The 26,985-nt window shown below is 37.1% G+C and overlaps 1 protein-coding gene across 20 annotated transcripts in view; it reads left to right on the top strand.

Annotated features, from left to right (window-relative positions):
* SOX6 (SRY-box transcription factor 6) overlaps nt 1-26,985 on the top strand; it is a 371,335-nt gene that overhangs the window by 83,647 nt on the left and 260,703 nt on the right. For 2 of the 20 annotated variants that reach the window (XM_085581443.1, XM_021525608.4), the window contains exon 1: nt 12,124-26,976. The exons of 9 other annotated variants lie outside the window; for them this stretch is intronic. The gene's annotated coding sequence lies outside the window, so the exon portion shown is untranslated. Of the gene's footprint in view, nt 1-12,120; nt 26,977-26,985 lie in introns of those variants that run through there. 9 more of the 20 variants (XM_021525604.4, XM_085581449.1, XM_021525606.4 and 6 more) reach the window with 8 other exon arrangements.

Here is a 26,985-nt window from a genome sequence, read left to right as displayed (position 1 = left end):
GTCTGTCCTTCAGGACAAACTAATCAAAAGAGCTTTGAGTATCTCAGTATGGGCTAGAGATTAATTGTGGTGTTTCCCCGAGTGCTTGCATGAAAGTCCAGTGGTGAAAGCCCACATACATGTTTGAAAAACTCTAAGAGGTTGGTAACTTTTAAGGCTATAGGGTCCACAGTAATTATTTAGTCTGACTTGCATAATGCAGGCATAGAACTGTCCCTAAAGTTCCCTAGCTATTGCTGGAGGGATATATCTTTGTGGAATGTAGCCTGACTGAAAAAATTTACAGTGGCAGCAGATCTACGAGAATCTTTTGTTAATTTGTTTCAGTGTTTAATTTATCTCACTTATTAAGCTGTGTGCCATAATTCTGGTTTGAATTGGTTTAATCTAAGTTTACAGCCATACTTGTCTGTATGGTTGAAAAATCCTCTGTTATCGTGTTTTCTTTCCCCTGTGCATATTGCTAGTTTCTGATCTAAAGATTTTTTTTTTTCCTTCAACAAATTTGATGGAGTAAGCCACTTGGCTGCCTCTCTGCAGAATGTGTTTTCCATTATTTTAATCTTTCTCATGATTCTGCATTAGCCTTTCATTATTGTAAGGGAATTCTGTGGAGAGGTAGTAGTACTTCTGCTATCACCATGTTGATTCTACTGAAAACTTCCCCTCTTTGCAAACGCTTCTCTTCCTAAAAAGCTGATGCATTTCTTATGTAAGTGCTTCAGCTTTCTTATATATTGCCTATTATCTAAGTTAAAGGAAGAAAATCCAATGAATCAATAGTTTGTGGTCCCAGTTATGTTTATTTTCCTATAAAACATATTTGATCCTCTTATAAATATATTTATTTTCTGTTAAGTCCAAACGAATGCAGGTTACTACATTATATCTGGTGTTGCAAAGTTTATTCTTCCTCCCAGTATCTGAGTTTTAATTCTTGCATTAAAATAGTATATAATAATATTGAGCATTTTGAGTTTAAAATAGTTATAAAAGGTTGTGAAAGAAATAGGCTTCACAAACTGGGAAGTTTTCCACAAGTAGAGAAAATTGTCAGAGAAACAACTAATTGATCTCTGCTCTTTTACAGCTGTGTAATGCTATGCATTACTAAAAGCTCCTGTTAAATTAATTAATGATTTCAATTATGAACTTTTCTCCAAAATGTTATGATTCGTATCAAGCTGATAATGCAGTGACCTGGGAGTGTGAAATCTGTGTTATGTAGAGAGTCGCCAGTTAATTGATTCACAAATTATTTAAAGTTTGTTACACCCAGGGGAGTGCTCAGATCCATGACAGCTATTTCTTAAAGTGTGCAAACTCTCTTTTCTTTTAAGATTGTGTTGAGCTAACAAGCATGATAAAATGGTTGCAAGCTGGATATTGGCAGTTTGTAGTGAACCAGTTAATGTATTCAAAGGATTTCTCTAGGGTTTTTTTTTTCCTGTATCACAGCAAATGCCTATATGGAAAAGAAACTTTGCAGGTATCAACAAGAAAAGGTTAACATCTTATCCAGAAATTAACTTTAGTCTGTCTTTTTATACCAATTCCTTTTGTCATCTGTAATGTTTCTGTTAGCTTTCTTTATCACCTGTTATCACACCTGTAATTTCTGATAATTGCAGAGTAACTAGTTTCCTGTTAAGGGAAATACTGTGAGCGTTCCTGAAAAATCTTCTGAGGTTTAAATATAGATTATTTCATACAATATTGTGGAAGGCTTCAGTTTCATAATACAGATGAGTAGGAATTACACCAACCTGTATTCCAGAATTTAATGATAGCAAATCCTGTATTTCACTGACTTTGCCATGCCTTTGTGTGTACAGAAGCTTGAACAGGAATTTTCTTTCTTACTACAGATACATAGAGACAGGAGGGGATGTTCAGTGTAATTCTGTCTGATTTTAACATCTTAGTTCACAAGTTTCACAACAATTAAAAATTGAAATGTACAAAGAATAATATAGGAGGAGGTATTAAAATAAGTTAAAGTACTGTTAATATTTTATAAACCTTGATTAAATTTTTATAAATGTTATTAAAGTGCAGTTGGGTTGACTTCAGTCTTGTATGAAATGACCGCTTTCACAAATCCTTCTGTGAGTGCCAGATCTTTGCTGAAGGGACAAAAGGACTTTGTGGGGCTCCCTGGGCCCAAAGACAGACCAGGAGTTTGAGGTGTGTTAGGAGAGGTATTTCTTGCTCTGGAATTCATGTGATAGGAATATTAACAAGCATAAGTTTTCTCTGATTATTTTTTCCTTTTGTACTATCAAAACATTTGGGATCATGTGAAAATAGAAAATTATTTTAGATACTGGCAGTTAAATAGCAAAAAAAATCATGGCGGTAACTTGGCTATTCCCATCATCCCAAACTGGCCCAAAGGTTTAATTCTCTTGATTATCAGTCACTTTTCTCCTTCTTTTTCTTGGATAATCTCTCTGTTACTAAGACCAAATAAAACAATTACAAATGAACGTGTTATGAAGTTGCACATGGCTGCAGGGCCCTGAGAAGCTGCCTTGAAAGGAAGCAACTTAAAACTAATGTCTGTATTGTAGAAAAAAAAATACCATTTCAAATACTGAGTGACTGCTTCTGTTTCCTAAAATTAAGGAGCCTATAATCTCAGCACCATTAACAAGTGCTGTCATTCAGATACACAGTGTCTGGCTGATTTAAATAAAATGAAATGAAGATAGTTGTTTCTGGTCCCTTGGCTTCACTCATTGCCATAAACATATGCTCTGCGTCCCGCTTCTTTCCATCTTATTTATGACTTTAATTTGTTGTGTGGGCTGCGCTAGAAATTAAATTTAATACAATTCTCCAAGGGACCCTGTCATATAATAACATGGTAATTTCTGTGTATCCTTTTGAAAAATGAGGAAATTAATTCTTCCTGACATGTTCTAATTATTCCAGTGTGAACGGCAAATCCGTTTTTCCCAGCCCCTGAAGTGTTATAGGCAAATGGCTGCTGTTCAAAGCTGAGGTGCTAATGCTGACCAGCAGTGCGTTTAATTTGAAACATGAGCAGACACCTTTCAACACACCTTTGTAATATTGGAGTACTTTACAGAAATTAATTCACTACTTATTTGGCAGCTTAGCCTGGGGGTTATAGTTTTTATTCATCAATACTATAGTCATGTTAGCACAATGTTTCCTGCTTCCTCCAGTGCCCTGTGCCTGTGGAGCAAAATGCAGGCTGAGAAAGGAGCAATGGTTTGTTTTAAAGTAGGTATTTTTATGTGGGGACATGGGTACCAGAGAAGTGATGATTCTGTGTTGTGGTGTATTTACAGTTTGGGAAGAGGTACAATAAAGCCTTCAGTGGTTAACAGTTTCAACTGAAATTACAGGGAAGAAATTATTTTAACCAACTTCCTGTGAAAGAGTTCTTTCCCTTGAATTCTGGCCTCTGTTGTGACAATCCAATGCCTGCTTCCATTTCTACTATATTGTTGAGTTCTAACTCAAACCAGAATGCATATGCTGTAAATTTAGGATTCCATAATATACTTGGCATAGGTAGATTTTTGCCAAGGAGAAGGCAACAAATTATCAGTATAGGCGCTGAAACTCGCACAAGTGATTCTGGGCATTTATGACTTTTGATATATTGCCTTTGGGAATTTCTATTTTAGTGTGCTCATTTTGTGCAGGATTGCCAAGTGAAGTCCTTCAAGAGTCCCAGATTTGTAATACACAGATGTTGTCTTTGTTAAGTGTTCTTTCAGAATTCAGATGCGTGGAAGTATAAAAGAAATTTCAACTATTCCAAGAAACAGAATTTGACAGAAGGCACCAAGTGGAAGAGTCTGGAATAGTTAAGACTTCATTTACAGCTTTTCAGCCATAGATGTAAAGGCATGTTGTTGAAGAACAGGAATGAGGAATTGTCTTAAAAGTTTTTCTGACTGCTTAGCCATAGGGAGAAATGTGGTGGAGTTTGTGGGGTCTTCACTTAAGGCAGTGAGGGGATGAGGTCCATCAGGCTCGGCCAAACCTGAAATCTGAGTTTCTGACAAAAGAGGGGAATGGATAGAGAGGTATGAGAAGTGGAATGGAGCAGTGCTTGCCTGAAATGGGGTGGAGAGCTGTGAACAAAGGATATTAGTTAAGGCCAGGGAAGATAGATCACGTTGAAGGTCATGTGTTTGAGTACAGCAGTTGCAGTAGACTAAAAGGGCAGAAATGACATTTGGGGGGATCTTAGAATATAGAACAGAGACCAAAGTTAGAGTTATGGAGGAAGCTTATAAGTATAAAGAAGATTGAGGTGATTGGTTATGGAGCCAGTGGAATCATACAGGAACAAGGAAGGTTTATTTTATGGCAATGCTAGCAAGTGATAAAAGTAAAAAAAATTCTTTTTACACATAGGAATAGGTTTTGTTAACAAGACAAGGAGTCAGTGTTAGAGCAATGATTAGAATTACTGGACAACACCTCAGTATGAAATTCTTTATACAAAGTCCTTTCTATAATCAATAATTAACTGAAAATGTGTTCTTCAAACTCCAAGTAGTTATTTACACTGAAATATTTGAATACAGAATGAGAAGAAAGAAATTTTACATACTACTTTCATAAAGAGAGGTTTTAATGAATAGTTCAAATTTCTTTCCGACTAATTCTTTAGAAGCTTGAATTTCTTGAGGAGTGAAATAAGTGAAATACTGTCATAAATACTCCAAGCATTCTTGCTCAACAGACTTCATTCAAGGAGGTTCAGAATGAAATCTAAATAGTTTGATGACTGGATCTACTTTTAATTTGAAAAAGTAAATTTTGGCATTAGGGTTTCCACTATAAAGGCTGAGTTGTCCCTGTGGGACTCTGCAATGGAAGGAAGAATTATTTCCAAAAGGCTGGAAATCTCGTGAATCACTCCAGTAGTAAAATATGTAAGATGGTGGTCTGAGTGCCTGAATAACAAAATACCAGCAGGCTATGGCCCCATAAAACAAAAACAAAAACAAACAAACAAAAAAAAACCCCAAAAAAACCCAAAAGAATGGGCACATAAACTCAGGTGTTGTTTCTGGTCACTCAGCACTTGGTCAAGCCTGTGACCGACTGAGATTTATTTTTTTTTGCCTAAGAATTAGTATGTAAAGAACAGAAAACATAAGAAAACATAAGGTAAAGCAAACTACGGATATAGAAGCATCAAAGGAGCACTCAGCAGAGCCACTGTGTGCACAGCAGCCACAGGTACCAGGAGAGACATTGGCCGAGTTCTTAGGATTGGTACTGCTCTTTCCTTTCTATATGCCTAAAGGAGCTGAACATGAAGGTGACTTCTTTTTCCCAGAACCGAAGAGATCTCCTGGATGCTGGGAGATCTTGCAATGCCACCTAGATCTCTTCTTTCCACAGCCTGCCTGCATGTAGCTGCTGCCAGCACGGCGGTGGAAGCTGTGGCCAGCTGTCTGAGATCTCCTAACATCTGCTGCTGCCTGAAAGCCTAGTTCAGATTCCGGTCTGTACACCAGGATTAGCCACATTACTCATCGTTCACTGTACTCTCCTGTGTTATTCTCTCCATCTTCACCAAGGTTTCAAAGCTTTAAACACTAATGGTTCTGCAATAGTACGTTTACTAGAGGCTAGAGAGGATGGTAAGAAGAATAATATAAACAAATTTATTTTTTCTTTGTCCACTGTCACAGCAATAATACCCATCTCTGTACAGAACTTCAGAATAAAAACCCTAATAATTCAGGTAGTGTTTAGTGCCTTGGCTGCTCTCTTTTCATATCCATCACTCTGTCAATGTGTTTTTCAGTCACGTTTTTCTGATATTTCCCTGAAGATGAAGTTCATGGGAAAATTGAGACTGAAAGGAGGAGGTCTCTTGTCTTGTCTCTTGTCCAGCCTCCTGCTCACAGCAGTCAGATGTGAGGTCTGACAAGTTACTCAGGGCTTTATCCAGAAGGGCTTTGCCAAGCCTCTAAAGGTAGTGTCAGTACAACCTTGCTGGGCAGCTTGTCCCACTGCTCATCTCTCCTAAGGTTTTCTTGAAGAGGCACAAAACTGCATATCCAGGTGCTAATGTATTTAATGTCTTTGAAAAATGGATTTTCTTAGTGACCAACAATATGCAACAGCTTCTCTGCTGTCCTTTCTGCCTTACCTTTTTTCATTTGATACCTCTAGGTAAAGGTGATGTAATCTCTTTTCAGTGGGGAAACTCAGCTCTAATTCTGCAGTAACTATTTTGGCTCCACTTAAAGTATATGCTATTAAATGTAAAAAAGGCAAGCTAAGTTCTGACAGTGAGCACCAGAAATTTAGCAACAAAACAGCTTGTGAGTGTGGTGCAGTTGAAAACCCCTGAAGGGCAATTTTCTTCCTATTATGCTTCATGGTAAGGATTACACACAAAAGTAAGAATTTGTGTTTGGCCTGGGCTCATGACCTTCAGTTTTTGAGCTGCCTTCTTTCCCTGTACTAGTAAACACTGATTTCATAATTTGTTAGGGTTTTGGGTTTTTTTTCCCCCCTGATTTATTATTCTTTTTTTTTTTCATCTTTATTTTTCCTCATTCCTGGGATTGGATTGCAAAGGAAAGATTTAATTAGAATGGAACCTGTCATCCCAAAGGCCTCTGATCTGAACCTAGCCAAGTAAATAACAGCACGTATTGGTTACATTTCGACAATTAGATTTTCTGTGTTGTGTTAACTGATGGTTCAGATCCACAGGGGTGTCCACAGGACCCATAGACACCAGCACTGCCTGAAGGCTTTTTGGCAGCTTCAGGGATCCTGTGAGGCTTGGAATGGAAATGGAACTTGATCTCTCTGCCCACTGCTGACTCTGGCTCCTTGTGGGTCAGGGTCAGTGCAGGCTGGTGGGGCAATGTGAAGAGGCCAGCGTGGCCAGTGGTGTGTCTGTTCTCAGCATAAATGGAGCCCTTTCAGTGTCGGAGGCTGTCAACCTGGCGTGAGCAATAAATTTACTTGTGGGCAGAAAACAGAAAAGAAAGCAAGACTGCCACATCTGTGTTGAAAGGTCTCTTGTTCATCAGAAGAAGGAAGCAATGTAGGAAATAGAGGAGGCAAGGTCTGAATAATTGCTTTTTCTGGGCTAGAAATGGAGTAACTTCTCTAGCAGATGAATGAAGAGTTGTTTGTCGCTTTTTTCCCCCCTAATTATCTTGAGTTCATTGTAGATATTTTCTGTGGCAAACCTTTTTTCTGTTTATCCAAGAGACATCACTGACTGAATAATCAATAAGCCTTTTTCTCCTTCATCTATTCAAGCATAAGACTGGGAGTATTGAGTGAAAGAAGTGGGGGTTACCATCACAAATATTTTAGAACAATTTACAGTCTTTACTAGGTAGTTGAGAGGAAAAATTCTTGAAGGCTTTCTGATATTTTTTCTTAATTATTACCTACTTTTGCTGTAGGTTTATAAAAATGTATACTTTATAGAATTAAGTTAGTACTGAAATATCAGAATTAAAACTGATAATTTTAACAGATAATTCTATGACACTAAGTAGGCACTCATCCCTTGCTTTTCTCCTCTGTTCCTTAGTTATGTCTCTTCTTTATTCTACCATGGTGTAGATTCCTCCTGTCTTTTTATTTGATTTGTTTCATATCTTAAATTTAGACAAGCGATTTATATAAAAAATTCAACAAATAAAGTCCGATAGCAGTTTGAATCCCTGAGTATTTTTTTTCCTTAAAAAATAAATTTACAAATTGTAACAATGTCACAAATCCTAGAATTGATTTTATATATCTAAATCCATCCTTACATTATATCAGCAAATATTTCAAGAAGAGAAACTAAAATGTAGAAAACTCAAATAGAAAATTTTTTGGGTTTTTTGAGAGACCGTTGAGAGATTTTTAAGCAGCTATCATTTTTCCTATCACTTCAGTTATTGCAGCTTTTTTTCCAAAGTATTATTTAAAGTAATACTGTCATTTTATTCTGTGAAAAGCTATGCATGTTTTGCACATTTTCTGTATAAAAGTGTCTTACATACAAAGTTAAAAAAAATCAGATGGAAGTAGAAACATTACTTGCTACTTGGCAAGCTGCTTTTTCTGTTGCAGCAAGACACAAGTGGATGCACTGGCATTTGTGATGCACTGCTCTTCCTAATTTTGGTCGTAGTTTTGAGAGCTTCAGTTCCCCCGTTTTGGTGGCTGCTATGATGCCCAGTGTGACACTGCTTTTAGCAGGCTTGTGCTGCACTTGCTCCAACTTTGCCCAGTCCCTGCCTCTGGATTCCCAAGTGCCCCTTCTCATCGTGTAGGCTTGATGTCCTCAACTCACCTGTCCCTAAATTTCTACTGGTTTTGCATTATTTCACTGAGCCATACTCTTCCCTGAGTCTGAGTCTGTATTATGATACTGTGTTATTTTTCTGCAACCCCGACCTTACTGATGATTGAATATGCTGAAGATGTTTTCAAAACCCCTGAAGTAGGACAAACAGAAAAAAAACTCTCTGAAATGATGCAGTAGAAGTGCGAGCTGCAGAATACATTACTTTTGGATCATATTTATTTGCTGAATGGATTGTGCAGAAGTGACTTCATATTTCTCACTGATTTAAAAGCACAGTCCTCTTGCAAAGAACTAAATAGTCACAGGGAGTTCACTGAGTTACTGTGGCAAGAGGTATAAAGCAGGCAGAATAGATGTAAAAGTGTTAGGTAAGGGTTCACAACACTGTGGCAAAACCCTATGCATATTAATCCTCCACAAACCTTCTTGTTAGAGACTAACTCCTTCCACCATTTCTGAGAGAACTTTTTCACACTGAAATAATTTTATATCTTATGCAAATTATCCTAACAGAAATGATTGTCAGAATACATTGGATGAATGCTTATGGTTACTAATGTTTGTTGTTACTGATAAAAAATAAGTGAATATAGAAACTGGTCAAATAACATGAGAAATTCAGGAAAATTCAGCTTGGTCCTGACCCAAGCTAAAATTGAATAAGGCTGACTCTAAGGAAGACTTTGCAGGATGTCTTTATGGGCCTCTGCCTGGCCCAGTCTGCTCTTGAAGAATATGTCACAGAGAGGAAGATAAAACTGTCCATGGCTCTTTTTTTTCCCATAAGCTGCTTCAGCCTGAGTGTCCTTTCTGCCTGTCAGCTACAGTGTGGGAGAGAAGTGGTGCTGATCCTGCGTGAGTTAGAGCCTGAGATCACATTTTGAATCAATAATCTACAGGAAATTGGATGCTCTTTAGAATCCAACTGAGACACAGACAGCAATGCTTTTGATAAACATTACTGAATTGTGGCCATTTTACATTTGTGTGCATGTGTACACACACACACCCACACCCCTGAGGATGTGATGTGAAACAATTTGTGACCTCTTTGGAAATAACAAGGTCACAGTGAAACAATTTGCTTTGTTAATAATAACAAGGTCATGGTAAAGCCAGTTGCTTAGACGGGCCAGCAGTGAGATGTGAGGATGTGTGTAGTACGCACCTGAAGTGAAACTGCTCGCAAAGACGTGGGAACATGAATTAAACATCATGTACATAAAGGAGTAACCCTAGGGAGAGTATATGTGACACTGTTACGGGATTTGTTTAGCTCTGGAAACGTCTCTATTTGAATTGGCAGAAATTGTGCAGAGATCTCCCAAACAAGTAACCTAGTCAAGAGCAATAACCTAAAAGTAAGTAGGAGGACTGTAGAATAACATGATTGTTTAGTTAATGTAGTTTTTAGTATAAATAGAGTTTCAAGTCAGCATGACTTTAATGCTGACCCTCCCAGCACATGAAAAAAAAATATTAACACTTGAAACTAACAGCATGTTAGCAGCTAATTTGTGCATTATTTCAGTATCATTCATAAATTACTTTTGAATCCTTTGACTTAAGAAAAAGAAAATCCCACAAATCCTACTTTTGGTCAAAGCATAAGACCATAATTAACTCGGCATGTGCTTTTGAATTAAGAACACAGTGTTCTGAGCTTTCTTAAAAAGCTTTTAAAAATGTTGGGGGAATACTTTCGTAGAGCCTTATTGACTGAGAGGAGTTTAAGATTTGTCACATATGAAGTGATGTTAATTAAATATTGTTATTCCTTTCTGTCAATCACAGAAGGTTAAACTTTTTTTGCTACTTGAACAAAAAGAGAATTTAAACAGGTGAAAGTATATAAAACAGCTGTGAGGAAAACAGGAGGAATAATGTAGTAGGAATTTAATTAGTCAGAATTTATGGGGGATGCAGAAGGTTTAGGTGCTAATTCCAAAGCATTGCATTTTTTGCAGTACTAATACAATTTGAATATTTTTTTTTACTTTTTGGCTAGGTATCATTTACTTAATGAATGTAGAAAATAAATATAGTGGCAGAAGGCCAGTTTTTGACACACACATGTGCTTTACCTAAAGTCATATTTACAAACTGATATTTAATATGGCTGTCGCTGAAACCTTCTTTTTATTAAACCATATTGTTGTTAATCATAATCCCATTCAATGATACCTCAACTCTTTCAGATGCTATGGGTATATTTTTAAGTAAAATGAGTTACTGTTTGATTAGGTATTTAAGTATTGCCGATAATGTCCCCAGACTGTGAATTTGAAAACGATTCATGTTCATATCTTTTAATTTCTGTCAATGTGCCCATGGATGTGTAATAGGTGGAAGAACTTCTTCAGGGCAAAGCTTTCTAGAACTTTCCTTTCTGGAAAAAATGAAAATTGAAGTCTAATTACACTACTTGAAATGCTGGTAATTAAAATCCATCAACAGACATCATATCTTCTATATAGCTATTACAATTGACAGTTTTAAGGACAAAATTGAGAGCCAGCTGCAGACCTATATAATAATAGCTAAGTTATATTGTTTCATCAATGTATTAGGCTTGGACAGTGTATTATTGCTGTCAGTATTCAAACTTTTGAAGGCAAAAAAGGTCACAGGAAGAAATGTTGAGCTTAATTCAAAGTTTCTTGTTTTCTGCTTAATGGAGGAGAAACTCCTGTGTGAACAGAATTAAGTCAATGTGGGAAATTCTGCCTCTAAATCTTTTGTTTCCAGGCTCATCATGTTTTCTCGTGGGTCTTTGGAAACAGTGTGGCCCATGATGACCTAGATTTGTGAAAGGCTGCTTCAAAAATTTCAGTGCTTTTGAAATTGTGTAGGTACTGGGGTAATATTTTATGAAATGAATTGCTTCTTTGGAATATGGGGAAATCTGTGGCAAAATAATGCCTGTAATTAGGTTTTTTTTAACTTTATCTTGGATAACTGAGGAAATATAGGTGCTTTGAACTAGAATTCCAGTTAGCAAAAAACCCCGAAACAAGTCCCAAAAAAACCCAAATCAAATCTCCCCAGTTTTAATGTTACGTGTATTAAAGCAACTTAATTTGCATCGGAATGTCATGATTAAATATTCAGTGTGGCTTTTATTATTTAGGTGTATTTTTTCCCTAGTACAGTGTTTAAGTTTTCTTTACCTGAGCAATGTGAGCTGCTGTGAGCTGGAGCCTCCAGAGGCCTCTGCCAACTTATCTGTTTCTGTGGGGTTTTATCTCCCTGACCAAACCTGATCTGTTAAGTGACAAAATGTCTACAGGCTGAATTAAAGAGCCAGGCTTTTCAAGTGAAGAGCTCTGATGGACTGGGTGGAAAGGGACATATAGTATGTACTGAACATTGGCACTTCACTTTGACTTGATTTTGTTTATAATCAAGTGGGTTTTTTTTTTTATCATAAACTTCCCTTTCTACATTCAGATAAAATTCTGAAATATTCTAGTTTTGTTATTTCATTAAAGAAAAATAACCGAAATATTGCTATCCCTGAGCATTCTTAAGTGCTCTAAATTTTGGAACTAGGAATTCTGCATGTCCCCTTTGGATTGGAAATATCACAGTGTTAAGTGCAGCATCTCTAGCACTTCAGAAAATCTGGGAGAGGAGAAAGCTACTCAAACCTGGAGCTGTTTTGTTCCACAGTACAAGATATCACCAATTAGCAATTAAATCAATTGATTTGACCTGCATTAGCTATTTGTTTTCATACTGACTGGTAAGTAATTTGAAAAAGCCTGTTATACTTTGATCTGCAAATATTTTATTAACAGAGGCTGTAAACCACAAAGAGTGGCTCAGTTGTGGGTGGTTTTTTCATGCTTATTTTGATGATATAGCAGTATCTTGGGATGACATACTGTAGTGAGTGAGGATAAATATGTGTTGCCAAGGTCTAAACAGCAGCAATATGGAAGTAATTCAGCAGTCAGTTTCACTCAAAGTTTGAAATCTGTGCTGTATTAGAGGTATGCATAGAAGCTGTGTTAATTGCTAGCTTGTTTTCCATATGGTTCTGTTTTAATGGAGCACATTTGTTGCAGATGGTTGGAAAATGGGTCGGACAGTGCCTAAACTGGCTATGACTAATTCATACAGTGATTATACTATACTTTAATGTTTAACAGTCCCCTTTGTAAACTTCTTTCATTCACAGTTCCCTTGCCATTGAAATGTGGTCCAAGATAGCTGAAAAGTATTCTTCTTTATTTAAACTTGGCCTTAAAGAAGATCAAGAATACAGAGTGTGTAGTCATCTTTTCCCTGATTCAAATTCAAAACCACACCCCAAACTTGGTTCTTCAGATGGGTTTATCTCCATTATTATTATGGTTTGGTGTGCGTATTTCGCTGAGGTAATGGTCTCTAAGAAGAGCCATTTTAGGAACTGAAGTGACCTTAACAAATGCTAAAACTGGCTTTGTTCACACCACAGTGCTTTTACCTCTTCACTGGTTTACGAGTAGGTGTAGACAAACCATTCCTTGTTTGAAAGTTGTAAAATTGCTAACTTGGACTTGAGGACACTGAAAATTTGCAGTGTTGAGGTGAAACTGAAGGAACAACTACAGCAATAGGGCCATGGAATCATTAAGGATGATGTTGTAGAACCAGCCTAATGCTGACGTGCATGACAGGAATCTTTTATATATTAACGTGGTGTTTTAAAGTATGTTCTATGAATGCATGCTGAATCTAGAGAGGAAATTAAAATATAGAAGATTGTCCAGCATTGTTGTAATTGATTTTTATTTGGATCTCTTGTGACAAAGCTTGTACGACTGACTTTCCCTTTGCTGGGGTCTACAGTGAATGTCACAGTCAAACTCCAGTTGATGGTTCTTTGTAAAGGATAAGAGGTCTCTACGGTTCAGTAGGTTTCTCTACCATTTTTACTGTTGTTTTCTCACATTGTCACTAAAATATTCTCTTTGTTATCTGAATAGGACATTGCTGACTGTCTTGGCTCTTTTTTACCTGATTGTGTGAAAAGTCTTGGTTAAATCTGTGAGGCCTTGGAGGCCCAGTAACCTGCTAAGTGCTATAAAGCCTGAAAGACATTATGTCCTTGGACTAACTTGTCTTTTCTACTTACAGCTGTATGTGATAGATAAAAAAAACCTTACACATAAAAGACTGGGGTGAATGTAATTTCAATAGACTTGTGGACATGTTAATGAGTAGCTGGTTTTTCTTACCTGAAAGTATATAAAAATCCAAACAAATAAGTTGTATTTTGTAGTAGGGCAGAAAATAGAACAGGCAGTCTTTAAAAGAAAACCTTTTTCTCTGGCTCTATCACAAACCTGCTCAATTGGAATTGATAATTTGTTTTAAGTGGTTGGAAATCCACTTAGTATGGCTCACAGCGTCGAATAATGCAGACAGTTTGGCAGTTAGCACTAGGATGTCTAAACCACAGCTTTGATGCAATAATACTATAACTTGAAGATTTACCTAATTTATAATTTTTCCCAAAGCTCTCACCTGCTCTGTGCCGCTGCTTGGCACTGTGATTTGTCTGCGCTATCTGGAGTTTGGTTTGAAACACGTTTGCATTTGATTGGTGTTTTTAGATTTTGATAGCTGCTAGTTCCTCTCCACAGAAGTAACCTTTTAAAATGTCAGTTTTAATGTACAAATTTTATGAGAATAAAAAGACTTTTAAAAATACTAATTTTAGACTTCTCGCTGCTGAGCTAGTAGTCAGCTGCTGTTGTCTCAGGCTGAGTCTTGGAAAATTAAGTCAGCGCTCACTATAATAAAATGTGTACTCTGGACTTCATGGGGAGAAAAAAACACTTTTCTTTAAAATTCTTTTTCTGTAACTGTTGCACAATGGTCAAAGTAATCTTCTGTCCTTTTACTTGTTGATATTTACTCTCTTTCCATCCATCCTTCTGTCTGTCTGTCTACCATGTGCTGGATTTCCTGCAAGTGGGAATTCCTCTCCTCTTAGGTGATAGTTCTTCCTGAGAGGAAGAAACATCAGGTACAAAAAAAATTTCATCTTGTGGTCTGTAACGGAAAAGCCTTACAAATTAGGCTGTCTGGCTTACCAAATATGTAATGTAAAATAGGATTTAAAGCATTTTCCCCCGAAGGTGACATAATATTTAATTGCCACTAAAAGATCTGATAACTTTCTGTAATATTAATTGATGCAGCTATTCTTGTAATTTGCCATATTGGCTAGCTTGCTGTGCCACATGTTCTATACGAGAGGTGACACTGAAATTCAAAAGGAAGGGAAGCTTAAGCTTTTTCCCTCTACTTCCAGTGTCCCTTGTTCTAAATCAGGAAAGCACCATTTGTTTTGGCTTCAGGGAGCTGTGTGTTCAAGCTCACAGCTGGAGGTATGGTGCTGCAGTGATGATCACCAGTGATGGGAAGGGAGAGTATAATGATTTAAAAAAACCCAGCAAAAACAATCCCATATAAAACCCCCTTAGGATTAAAGGCAAGCCCTTCATTCTTTCCCTTCTCAAAGCTCCTGTATAAATTGTGAACACAGATGAAAGAAATACAGCAGGGAATGTGTTCAGATTTTAAATATCAACAAGATATATTTGGTTGTGATATTGCCTCATATGGAAATAGTGAGATTTGCTTTATCATCTCTTCCAGGTATCTTTCGTAAAATTGTGTCTTTTCTGGTCATGATTCTTTTCAAGGAAGTATCAGAGCTAAGCCATTTCATTTAATTGCACTAAAATGTTGCCCTAAAGTGAAATAAAATATTATTTTTCTTTACTAGTTGGTATAGAAAAACACATAAATGTAATAATATTTTAACTATAGTTTGTATAGATCTTGCCATTTAAACACTATGCAAATCTTCCCTACTGCAGGGCAGACAACTGTGAGACTATAATGTGTGGTATAGCAGGCATCAACCATAAATTTGATACTCATACTCATGAGTCCTTCATATTTCATACAAAGAATCAAGGAGAATAAAAACCAGAAGAAAACCAGCACTGAATGGAGTTAGGAAATATCCATGTGTAAAAGAAATAAGGAAAGATTACCTTGGTCTCCTGTACTGTTCTGTGCTACAACTGCCATGCTGAATGCTGATCAGATGCTGTGGGTTATAGTGGAATGTGGAGATATTATAAAATCAGGATTCCTTACAGATGTACTCCATTATTTTTGAAGTCCTATTAATTCCCCATGTGTTCTTGGCTAACAAAATAAGGAAAGGACCCTTTTAATGGGGCAAGATGAGACTTTACTGCTCAGCTTGTACAAGTTATGCAGCTGGACTGATGGGCCACTGTTCAGAGAAACATGGGTGGGAGGCTATTTTAAAAGAAAATGAAAAAACATTTGTTTAACTGCATGGCAACACAAATATTTTACCAAGTGAAGGCTGACTGTGTATTTCATTATGACAAAAGGTGCAGACTTGAAGGGAAAAAGTAAAGCAAAATGCCATCTTTCTAGGATTTACGATATTCACTTTATATGGGGGTATCTTAAATCTTGCTATGGATTTATGCATTTAACTCTAAATTTTCACATCCCTTTTCTAATTTGAAGAAGCCTGTTGGAAGTAACTCCTTGCCAACATTTCCCATCAAATACAGATGCTAGGCAGAAGTTCCTGCAGTTTTGTAGGGAGTTCCTGGGCTCATCCAAGCTGTTGCCACTTTCATTCTCCTCTTCTTATTTCTGCTCCCTCCTCATTTGCTGAGGCATCTGTTCCCTGAGGCTGCTCACATGCAGCCCTTGCTCTGTTCTGCACCTTGTGGTCCTCTTTTAGGTAGCAGAGCAGAGCAATGCCTTTGTATTTCTATCTGCTCTAATTGGCGAGCCTTGAAAAAATGGCTGAAAACACAACCTAATGATTTTGCTTAAATGTAACTGTACATGTGGGTATATATACCTACATATATATGTATGCACACACATGCATAGGTGTGCATATATAAAAAAAAACACAGAAAGCCATTTGGGATAATAATTTCAAAACCCGTCTGGGATAATCATATTTTTCACAAATGTTGAAGAAACCAGGTAGTTCTACAGTTCACTCTCTGTGGTTACCAGCAAAACTTTTATAGACGTGTGAAGTTAACTTGGTGGAATGTGAAAGTGATTACAGTAATTAGAAAATGTAGGTGGTTTTACTTATTTGCATCACTTTGCTTACTGAACTGCTTTAGTTTCCATGAGCATGATGGTTTCCAGCTGCCTTGCAATAGACTTTTGTAAAGATTTATATATACCAAAACGGACACTTTTTCAAAACCTATTACCCCAAGTTCTTTGACAGTGAGCTATAAATGAGTCTCTGTGCTGTGGTTTACAGTATTCTCTTTATATATATATAGTTTATATTTTAATTTCCACTCTTTAGAAAGGAAAGATTTAAAACACTGATAATTATATGGGCAGAAAAAAAAGAGTGCTAAAAGACTGGACGGTGCATATCATTTAACTGTGACAGGTGTACCTTTTGAGGGGTGTTTAATGTATGAAACTTTGATATTTGGAACTTTGAGAAGTGTAGTGAAAGTGCCTGTTTGCAGCACCTTCCAGGCCTGAAACACTGTATGGCACAGCTTCAGAAAGATTTGTCAGCCTGAAAGCTGATGCAGCTGGAGCAGGGTTTCAGTCTGAACCTATGGGCAGGATATATCATGTAAACATAGTACACTTGCTGTCCTGGCTTGATAAATTTGTCTGTTCTGATTCACTTTGTAATAAAACAATGAAGAGGTGTAACTGGCTGATTAGGTATTGGAAGTTCCAACATTAGAGAAAGAAAATTATACAGACAATCACACATAGAATCGCAGGTTAGAAGAGACCTTTAAGATCAACAAGTCCAACCCATGCAATTAAAACCAAGCAAATGCCCAAAATTTTATATTAATTTATTTGGTTTCTTTTCACCTTTTGAAGTGATCCCTGTTTCATACTGCTTAGAGGTTCAGATTATCTCATTCCTCCTTTTTTGCAGGAGATCTCAAAGCAGTAGAGAAAGGTGATTTATAAAAATGTTGTTTTGCTTGTTTTACACTGAGGTAAACCTAGGCACAGAGAGATAAATTGCATGCCAGATAGTGAATCAAAAATAGGCCTTGCACTTTTGTGTGCTTCCTTCACTAGACAATACTGATTGAAATAATTTGACTAGTGGGAAAATTGTGGGCCAAATGCTACATGTTGTCTAGTGAATCATTCTATGAGGAGATATGGAAGTTCACCATATGGTTATCTTGCAGGTGTAAGTCTGACACTGTAATTGTATACGTATGGTGGTTTCTGAATCTAAGCTCTGCTGGCTCCAACAGCAAACTGAAATCTCTTAACAGATTCTTTATATATATATATGTATACACACATACAATATGAAATAATTTTTCAAATTAATTTCTGACACTCATTATAGAATCTCTGATGAATTGCATAGCTCAGTATTCTTTTGCAGAAGACAGTTTGGACTATAATAGCCTTATCTTTATTGAAATGAAGTGAAAAAAATCAGAAGGATGGTGTTGACTGTGTGATTTTTTTTCTTCCACAATTTACCTACTTTATCCTCAGGACTTAATTAGCAGATATTAAAATATGAAGGTTCCAATTGTGAGGAGCATTTAACACGTTGGGTGAGAAGTTCAATGGTAATTCAGGGTAAAGAACCAATTATTAGGGTATCAAAACCAAATAAGGAATTTGTAAAGGATTTGAGCACTGTTTTGTGCATTGTATCTCAACTCAGATAGGAATGGAGTTCTGGAGTGAGGTGTGGTATCTAGGGCTGCAAAAGAGATAAAGAGTAAAAAAGAATTTCTAGTGGTGAATGTGGCAGTCTGACTTAAATTCAGATACCTAAGTGGCTTGGTTCTGTAGTTAGGGCTGAAAGAGAGCTGGTTTGTATGGCCCAGAAGCAGTTTTGGAAACCTAAGGAGCAGACAGTTCTGCTTTCTCTCAGCTGACAGACACAAAAAGCTGTGCATACAGTGATACCAGTACAGACTGACCAGGCAGACCAGGATGCAGGGAACCTGCAGAGAGGAATACATGGGAAAAACAGAGTTTGTACATAATAGGGCAAACCTAGAGAGCAGCTGCTGGTGCAGCAGATAAGAACCATTCTTCCTTCACGGTATGTGAAGATAGAGAAAATTGTTGCTCTGTGCAAGCTGTTAATTTGGACAAGAGAGTTTGCTTTCATTGTATGACTGATATATAGGTTCCACAATGTATATGTATTTCCATACTTTACAGGTTAAATTCTACAGATACACATACACATATGTAGCCACACATTAATCTAGGGGGCTACATGAGTAAAGAAACATAGCAGAAACTCTCTTTCTTTTTCTTCCTCTCTTTGGGTCAAATCTCCTTGCACATTATGCATGAAATTTCAATGACTTGGTGACATTATATTCCTGGAGGTACATTTTATTCTGCTGTCCATCAGTGCAGAGCATATTGTGACTTTTGCTTGGCTGTATGAAAGTGATCCTGGAAAAAAGAGGAAGCAGATTGTCATTGCTCAGTGTTGGCCACCGGAGTTCCCAGGGTCAATGTGACAGAGCACTATAGTTGCTCAGAGGTACAGTTTAATGAACCCAGTTGAACTTGTGATGTGCCCGAGGCTAATCAGTGCCTTGTTCTGCACCAAAACTGCAGGATTGTGTAGTATTGACAGCTTTACCTGTGTATCCGATGCCTTGAGAAGGCTGACCTAGAGCAGAGGCTAGACAGAGCTAAAGAATAAAGTAGGTATTAAAAGGCCTCAATGGATCCACCTTTGGCAGCACAAGAGCCCAGCCAGGGCTACACCCAGGATGAACCCAAAATGGTCACAAAATGGATGACTGGTCCCAGGGTCTCTCACTTTTATAAGTTCTGCTCCATTTGCATATTGGAGTTAATTGTCCAATTACAGCTTTAGGTTAAGTCACATCCTTGTTTTTCTCCCTCAGTCCACAATTGTTTATGCTCTTGGGCCTGAAATTAAGATCATTTGTCCTTATTCCCCAGCTAGAGAAGGAATTGTTTTGTCTCCCTACTCTGTGAAGAGAGCTCACCATCCTCTAATATGAAGCTCAGAACCCCACATTAAAGCAGCACGGAATCTGAAAAATATACAAGCTAAAACCTGAGGCATCATTTCTTCTGTGATATGCCTCTAGCTGCTGCTGTGACAACCTGACTCTTGTCAGGCTCCTGCACCGGATTTTTAGATTACTGCTGTTCTTTTACATGCTTTTCTACATAACCCATGGCTATTCAGCAAAAAACACAGGACATGAAGTACCATATTCATGGAGGCACAGACTGTACCTGGACAGCTCTCTAGCTGCTAAATGGGAAATGATGCAGATAATTTGCTATCTAAGCAGCTCTGATCTTAAAGCATGAATTCATATTCTGTGTTGGATACTAATGCGGATTTTATTACTTGCTCACTAAAAGAGTATCGGCATACTTAATACATTTTAAGGAACAAATAGAACTTTTGGGAAACAGTGTACTTGCATTGTGCATATCAATGCAGTAGCCATACCAAGATGCCTCTAAAACCCACTGTTAGGTTGAATTATACAAAGGAAAATAATGAGAATTTCCTGACTGTGAGTCGTAAAGGATAGAGCCACCTATCACTATGCACAAAGTCTGTTTTTCATTACATGTTAGCTCTTTTTTTTCCTTCATAAATAAACTTAGCAGTGTGTTTTCTGTCTCACAGAGGTGGTTTTATTCAGGAAAAAATAACAACTAAGAGGCAGCCAAAGAACACTAGTGGATGATACATGTGTCTGTGAAAACAGGTTCATGTATCTTAAGATGTGATTATCTTGGCTGAACAGAAGTTTAAACAAATAAATAAATGGTAGTACTGGCTGATGACAGTGATATCTCAAAGTTGTAGAAGACTACTGTGGAGTTCAGACTATTTCTAACAAGACTGAATGTAGCTATGTAGATAATTTTATTAACATTTTGTTTGCTGCTTTTTAAGCAGCTCATGTATTTAAGTGTTAAGTAAATTGGTTTTTCTCCCTTTGCAAATAAGTGTAGTTTCCTTTTTTGTGTAGGTCATGTAAGTGGCTTTCAGGTAATCATGTTAATATTTTCCAAGGCAAGTTGTTTTTGTTTTTCAGGACTGGGGCTACATGGTAAGGGAGTATAGTGGCAAAAATGTGGCAGAATCTGTGTAAAAAGATGACAAGCAATACAGAGTGTTGACACATGGGTTTGAGATTATAATACATAAAGGACCATGAATATGGTTTAATTTGCTTAACCTTGTCACCTGGTGATTGAAGAAGAATTGGACTGTGTTTTTCATTGAGCAGCAGTTTTGGGGACACTGGGATTTGAATTCACACAGTAACTTCCCTCCAGGCTGATGAACTTGCAAGTAAAATATAATGCAACAAAGGATTAAAAATTACCGAAAAGACACTTTGCAGTCAATTTTGTCCCTTAACGGTCAATTAGGGATCACTTGAGAAAGGCAGGAGATTTCTGGGAATGAGCAGACATCAAGGCCAGCATAGCTGTTCAACATCTTATCCAACTTCCTACTAGTGTGACCTCTGAGGAACGCTGTCAACGCTGTGCTGGTATGTCTGGAAGGGCTTGGGCCGTGATCTTTGTGGCGAAGATGTCAAGTTACAGAGAAAGTAGTTTTTCCCTCAACTGTTGGTAAAAAGCAGGTCAAGTGGGGTTAATCTTGACTGCTAATGATTCTGGCCTTTTCAGGATGGTATTATTTGTGGTGCTGAGCAGCTGCTTCTGCTGCTGTTGTTTGGACCTGGTGCTGGCACTGGAGGCAAAGCTTTGCTTCTTTGTTGGTGTCAGGTTGTGTTCCTCTGGGTGCTGGGTGACATTTCAGCTTGCCAGAGATGTGAACTGCATGGCAGGAGGAGGATTGGGTCTGTGCACAGTTTTGGTGGCACAGAAGACTAATGAATATTTCTGCAGTTCAGAGAAAAGGAAGTTACTTAAAGCTTTGTTTTGTCACTGGAATGCGAGGGTTCTTTTCTTTTGAAATTTTATGTGAAGTAAGTTTGCTAAAAATCCAATATTCAAAAACCTAGAGCTTCAAGTACCATGAGGTTTAAGGAAATGTTTTCTATTTGATTTGAGTCTTTGAAGACACATTACCAGACTTCCTCCTGTAGCATATTTTAAGAAAATATCATAATCTAACCTAATTTTGTGTGTTCAATGAACTTGTTGCAATGAATGGCAAATTGGGAAAGGGCAAAAATATACCTGTATTTGGGGTGTTTTTGTGTATTTTTGCCATATTGTGAACAAAGAACAAAAGCAAAATTTATTACAGCAATTTGGGGCTATCTGCTTTGAGATATACAGAAGTGTATCTGTAACTTCTGCCCAAAAGGGGAAGAATATTCCATTCTGTGCTTTCCTCTGTGCCTGGCCCTGCTATCACCTGGCCCATGGTGATTTAAATGTTTTTCTCCTGCCTCAAAGTGTCTGAATGAGCACAGACTTCTTCCCAGTTAACATACAACAATCCCTTGTGCTGACTGCTGAACTCTGATCTTTGGCTGGATGCACTCTTGTTTCTTTAAGCACGTGTGGTGCAGAGCAGACCTGGAGCTGGGTAATTCATAAGGGCTGTGTGTTATTGGTATTACTACTACTTGAATGAGCCTGTATTATTTTGCACAGCAGCGTGGTCACCTGGCAGCAGGTCATTAGCATTTTAGGTTTCTTTCCCTCACAACAATGCACAACATGCTAATTAGAGGGTTTTGAAAGCTAAGCAACCTGGTTTAAAATCAGACATTTTAATTTGCAGCTTTAATGGCTATATTATAATAACTGGCTTGGCTTGGGGGCGAAGGGGAGAGAAGCAGTTCTCATGTTCCAGTAGAAAGGTCCAATATAGCAGAGGCTGACAAAATTAAAAACCTCATAATTTGACCTTTGCCTGGGATAAAAGGCTGTTTCATAACAATTTCCTTTTGTTCTTTGTTTAAGCCATTACTCCAAAAGGAGCCTCCGATTAATCTAAGTAAATGCATCATTACAGTCCTAATCCATGTCCTTCTGTCAGTGTCTGTTTTAATTAAATAAGAAACACTAGCAGAAAGATATCACGCACAAAGCTGTGATTGGAGAAAGAGGGTTGTTTGATCAGGGTGAGATTAAAAAAGGCTTTACTGTTTTGTCCTTTTGCTCTGGATGCCATAATGTAGGTTAAAGGAAGAAAACTTGCCTAGTAGTTTAGCACATTGTGCCTCATTTACAATATCTAAATAACCAGATTTACCCATGAAGTTCTCAGACACTCAATTAATTATATACAGAACATTCACAAACAGATGATATGGCAACTTGGTTTGAGTAATTTGACACATTAATATGTTTGGGACTGTATACACGTTTGGCCAGAAATTGTATTCAAGTTGCAGGTTTTTTATATTAAATGAAACATTAATTAAAGCTTTTTAGGTATTTTCTTTCTTTTTAGTACTTGTGGCTCACAAATAGTAAACATGATCTACTGCAAGCCCCTGGTTTTTTAAAAAAAACATTTTTGTTTCTCACAAAATCTGAGCAATTATTTTACAGCAGTGAAGATTGAAGGATCTATTTAATAAATGTCATAATACCCAACTAGTTAATATTGCTAAAGCAATGCATATGTAAGAGACTCTTCCTCAAGGTAGTGTTTCAAGATCCCTGTGGTGAGGGTTTTCTCCCATATCCAGGCCATTATTTGATGTAATGAAAAGAGAAAGTGTGCAACACAGAGATTGTTAATTAATTTAGCCTAACAAGATGAAGATAAATGAAGCAAAGGATGGATTGAATGAAGTAAGAGGCCTTATTTACAATTTAATACTACTTTATATTAGGTATTTTTCAATTTACAAAAGAAAGAAGTTTAAAGAAAAGGTGTTCTGCAAATGCATGTAAGATTTTTTTTTTTTTTTAAGAACAGTTCCTAGAACTGCTGAAAATGCCTTTTGGGTTAGCCTTTAAGTTTTCGCCTCCTATTTTTTTTCCCTTTTCACAGTCATTTTTCTCAATTTGATTTTAAAATATGTTGATAGGAATGAGAAAAAAATAAACTCTAAACTTTCTCCCATTGAAATCAATAGCAAATTACCAATGGAAATTCTTGCAAGCCCAAATGTTACAGCTTTTCATTGTTTATATTAATCTAGAGTCATAGATTATTTTTGAGCAATTTGTGTGTAGAAAGATGCATTAAGAGGTGTAACTATAAAAATACAATAAGATGTGATTTTAGTTTACATTCCAAAGTGTAAATTAATTGTTGCATATGTTTTCAACTGTCCTATTGCAATGAAAGCTAAGAGAGGAATCCAGGAAAGTGTTAATTAACAATGATTTTATGTAATAAAACTATGATTTTTTTTTTATTTGGGAGAGTATTTTTTCTCAAGACCATGTTTGTTTTAAACATTTGTGTAAAACTGTAGTTTCTAATTTCTAAAAAATTAAAAATCCCCCAAGATTAAAAGGCATGTGGGAGATTTTAGATTACTCTTCTTCCCAGTCCCAGATTTAAATAAAGACTATCCAAAGCTAACCGTAAGCTACATTTTGCATCAGTTCAGTCACTGCATCTCAAGGTGTATATTATTCAGTTTCCCAAGGACAAAATTTAGGGTATAATTCTGTAGAGGTGGACAAAAAAAATAAGGTCTGTAATTTTTAATATCTAAAAACTAATTAACAAAAAAAGCCCCATGTTGTGACTGATTAGAGATACCTTTTATCAGTTTGTCCTAAACCCTGAATTGTAAATGACCAAACTTATTAGGCATTTTTTTTTTTAAATGAAACATCCTCATTTTTACAGATGAATTGGGTCTGTCCACTATTTGACCTTCTGCCATGGTTTCTGTCTGCAAAGGAAATGCCTTCCTTCCTTTTGCAGCAGCCAGACAGGACAGAGTTATCTACAAGCAGTGTCACTACAAGCAGTGGTCGCCACAAATAGCATTATTATGGTCCCTGTGTTTTTATCTTGGGGGTCATGAACAAATCCATGCAACTGCTTCTAAAGATTTCAATAAATAGGACTTTTTATCCAGACAATTGGCTTTTATATTACTTTTAAACAAAACTACTAGTCCATCAAGACTTTCAAAAGGAAAACAATTCTACAGAGTGCTGGTATGGCAGCACAGACCAATCATTATGGCACCCATTCTCCAGTCCTTTATTTTTCAAGTCCACAACAATAGGTTGTTGATTCAATGGACAAGACCAGAACAATTAAGTTCTCTGTTTAGCAGCAGTGCAGCATTTTAATGCCCTCCTCTAATAATGGTCTCATTATTGTTATTCTAAGACTGGGCCTCAGGAGGAGGAATATTTGCTGGAGGTACGTCATTATTTTGCAAATTTCGATTAGCTCATCATGTTGTCTGTACTGTGAAAATCGTAGCTAATTAGGGCAGTCAGTTAGACTACCAGCTTTTGAGCTTATGAGTTAAAAGGTAGCACACTTGATAGGCCAATGATGTGAAAAAGGTGGTAAAAAGAGGGATTAGAGCTGTTGCCTTAGTAACTCTAACTTCCATCTGTGCGGGAACAATGGACCTGTGTTTCTCCACCACCTTGGTGTAAAAATTGGTTTTGTTTCGAAAGGAAGGGGCTTTTTATGACAATCTGGAATTCAGCCTAACAGGGTGCTGTTTTAGTTGTTTGAGGAGACCATTGGAGGATAGGAAAGATGAAAGGTCATGGCGAGCTCCAAGGACATGAAAGGTCATTGTCTCTTGTAACAATAGTGGATTGTTTGGCGCCATTATTTCCAGCCAACTACTCAGTCAGGTGATAGAAAAGATACTACCAGTTTAGTCAGGTGGAACAGGAGAGAAAGATAATGCACCTACTACAGAACAAAAGATAATTATAATTCGCCTGTATTAAACAAAGTTGCACTTATTTGTGGCCATCCTCTGAAGAGGGTTGTTTACTGACTTACTATTCCAGCCTGCTTTGTTCAGCACTGCCTCTGTAGGCCATCACATCTCTGGGAAGCAATCCAATGTGTTAAAAAATGTTGTTTAAGCTTTCTTCCCATGAAGAGGAGTCCCCAGGAGTACCACTGATGTGATACTTAACAATAAATTTAGTTGTTGTAGCTTTCTCACATTATTGGCGTTCCTAAAAGGTTTTCCTTCAAAGACAGAATAAAATTAGCTATAAATCTGAAATAAATTTGCTTCAAAACTTTATAGCATTTTATCATAAATTCTACAGCAGATATTGCTGAAAGTTTACAGCAAACTGTATTAGGTACTGCTGAACAGAGAGCAGAGACCTATAGTTGTGTAAAAATAGATTAGCTATAGGACTACTCTTATGCAAAAGAAAATAGATAAAGTCTCATCTTTAAAGTCTCTATGCAGAAGCTTTAGGAGACTGTGTCTTTGTTTTAAGGGAAAAACAGAACTACTGCCGTAATATTTAATAAAACAGCTATAGCAGACTTCATGAGGAAAGCATTTCTGTTAGTGAATAGAGCTGTCACCTCTTATATTTTTCCAAGACTATCCAAACCTCCATTTTACTGTTGCTCAGAAAGATGTTTTTGCCCCCTTTCTTATGATTTCCCTATTTTTCTAGCATTATGCCTTAGTCATCCATTCAACAAGTTTATTTTTCTTTTCCTCTTACCTCTGCCCACAATCAAAGCACATCCCAAGATCCGTCACATATGTTCTAAAGACTAATTTTTTTTAGGTGAGCATTTCCAGAATGTTCCACATTCTTATATGAGATCCCTGAACTCTTTTACCAGGTTTGTTTTATAATATTTTTACTCCTATCACAACAGAGCTGCCAGAGCTGTATTGAATTTTTATGAAACCAATAACACATATGTAATTTACTACTATTACACTTGAAAATAAAAATGATATGTAATTTTTAGGTATCCCATCTTAAACTGTTCTGACCTCATTTGAACTCCCCTTTTTAGCTATTCTGGGCCTCTCTTATCTCATTTTTACTCCTGGCCACTCTTGCTCCTGCTTTCTGACAACACAGATGGGTGGCCTTGCACAAACTGATAACTGTGGCAATTTCTCAGCACACTATTCACTAATAAAAGATGTTATTTTCAGAATTAGGCAGGCATGTGTCATACTTGCTGGCTGGCTGAAGATGAGAGGTCAGGCTGTGGCTTCCTGGGAGCATGCAATCATATGAGCCATTGGACTTTACAGCTCCCAGGTTGTTGATGCATTGTTTTACCAGCAACTAGGTTAAGTAATTAGTCTTTCAGAGAAAGGAAGTCTTGTTTTAAGTGTTTGTAAGCTTTTAGTTTTTTAAGATAATCTATTCTTAATTTTCCTCTTTAGCTTGCTACCTAGTTCTTATTTATTTTCTAGCCTATGTTTTGTTATTTTTGTATTACAATGAGCCGAAGAGCGTAAGCTGCTTCATTCAGAATGGGAGCCCTGCAAAGGGTTAACCAGCAGAGAATTACAAATGAACTATCAGGAAAGTTGATTATTAATCCAGCAAGAGAGAAAATATCCTTCCAGTTAGCAAGAATTAGTACCTGAAGAGCTGATAATATTGTTCAGGCTGTCGGTGTGGAATGGCAAAACCAGGTAAGCTAA

The sequence above is a fragment of the Lonchura striata genome, chromosome 5 (assembly GCF_050655825.1).
Source record: "Lonchura striata isolate lonStrDom1 chromosome 5, ASM5065582v1, whole genome shotgun sequence".
Classification (NCBI taxonomy): Eukaryota; Metazoa; Chordata; class Aves; order Passeriformes; family Estrildidae; genus Lonchura; species Lonchura striata.
The sequence above is the reverse complement of the archived record's forward strand: the minus strand, read 5'-3'. Positions and strand labels throughout refer to the sequence as shown.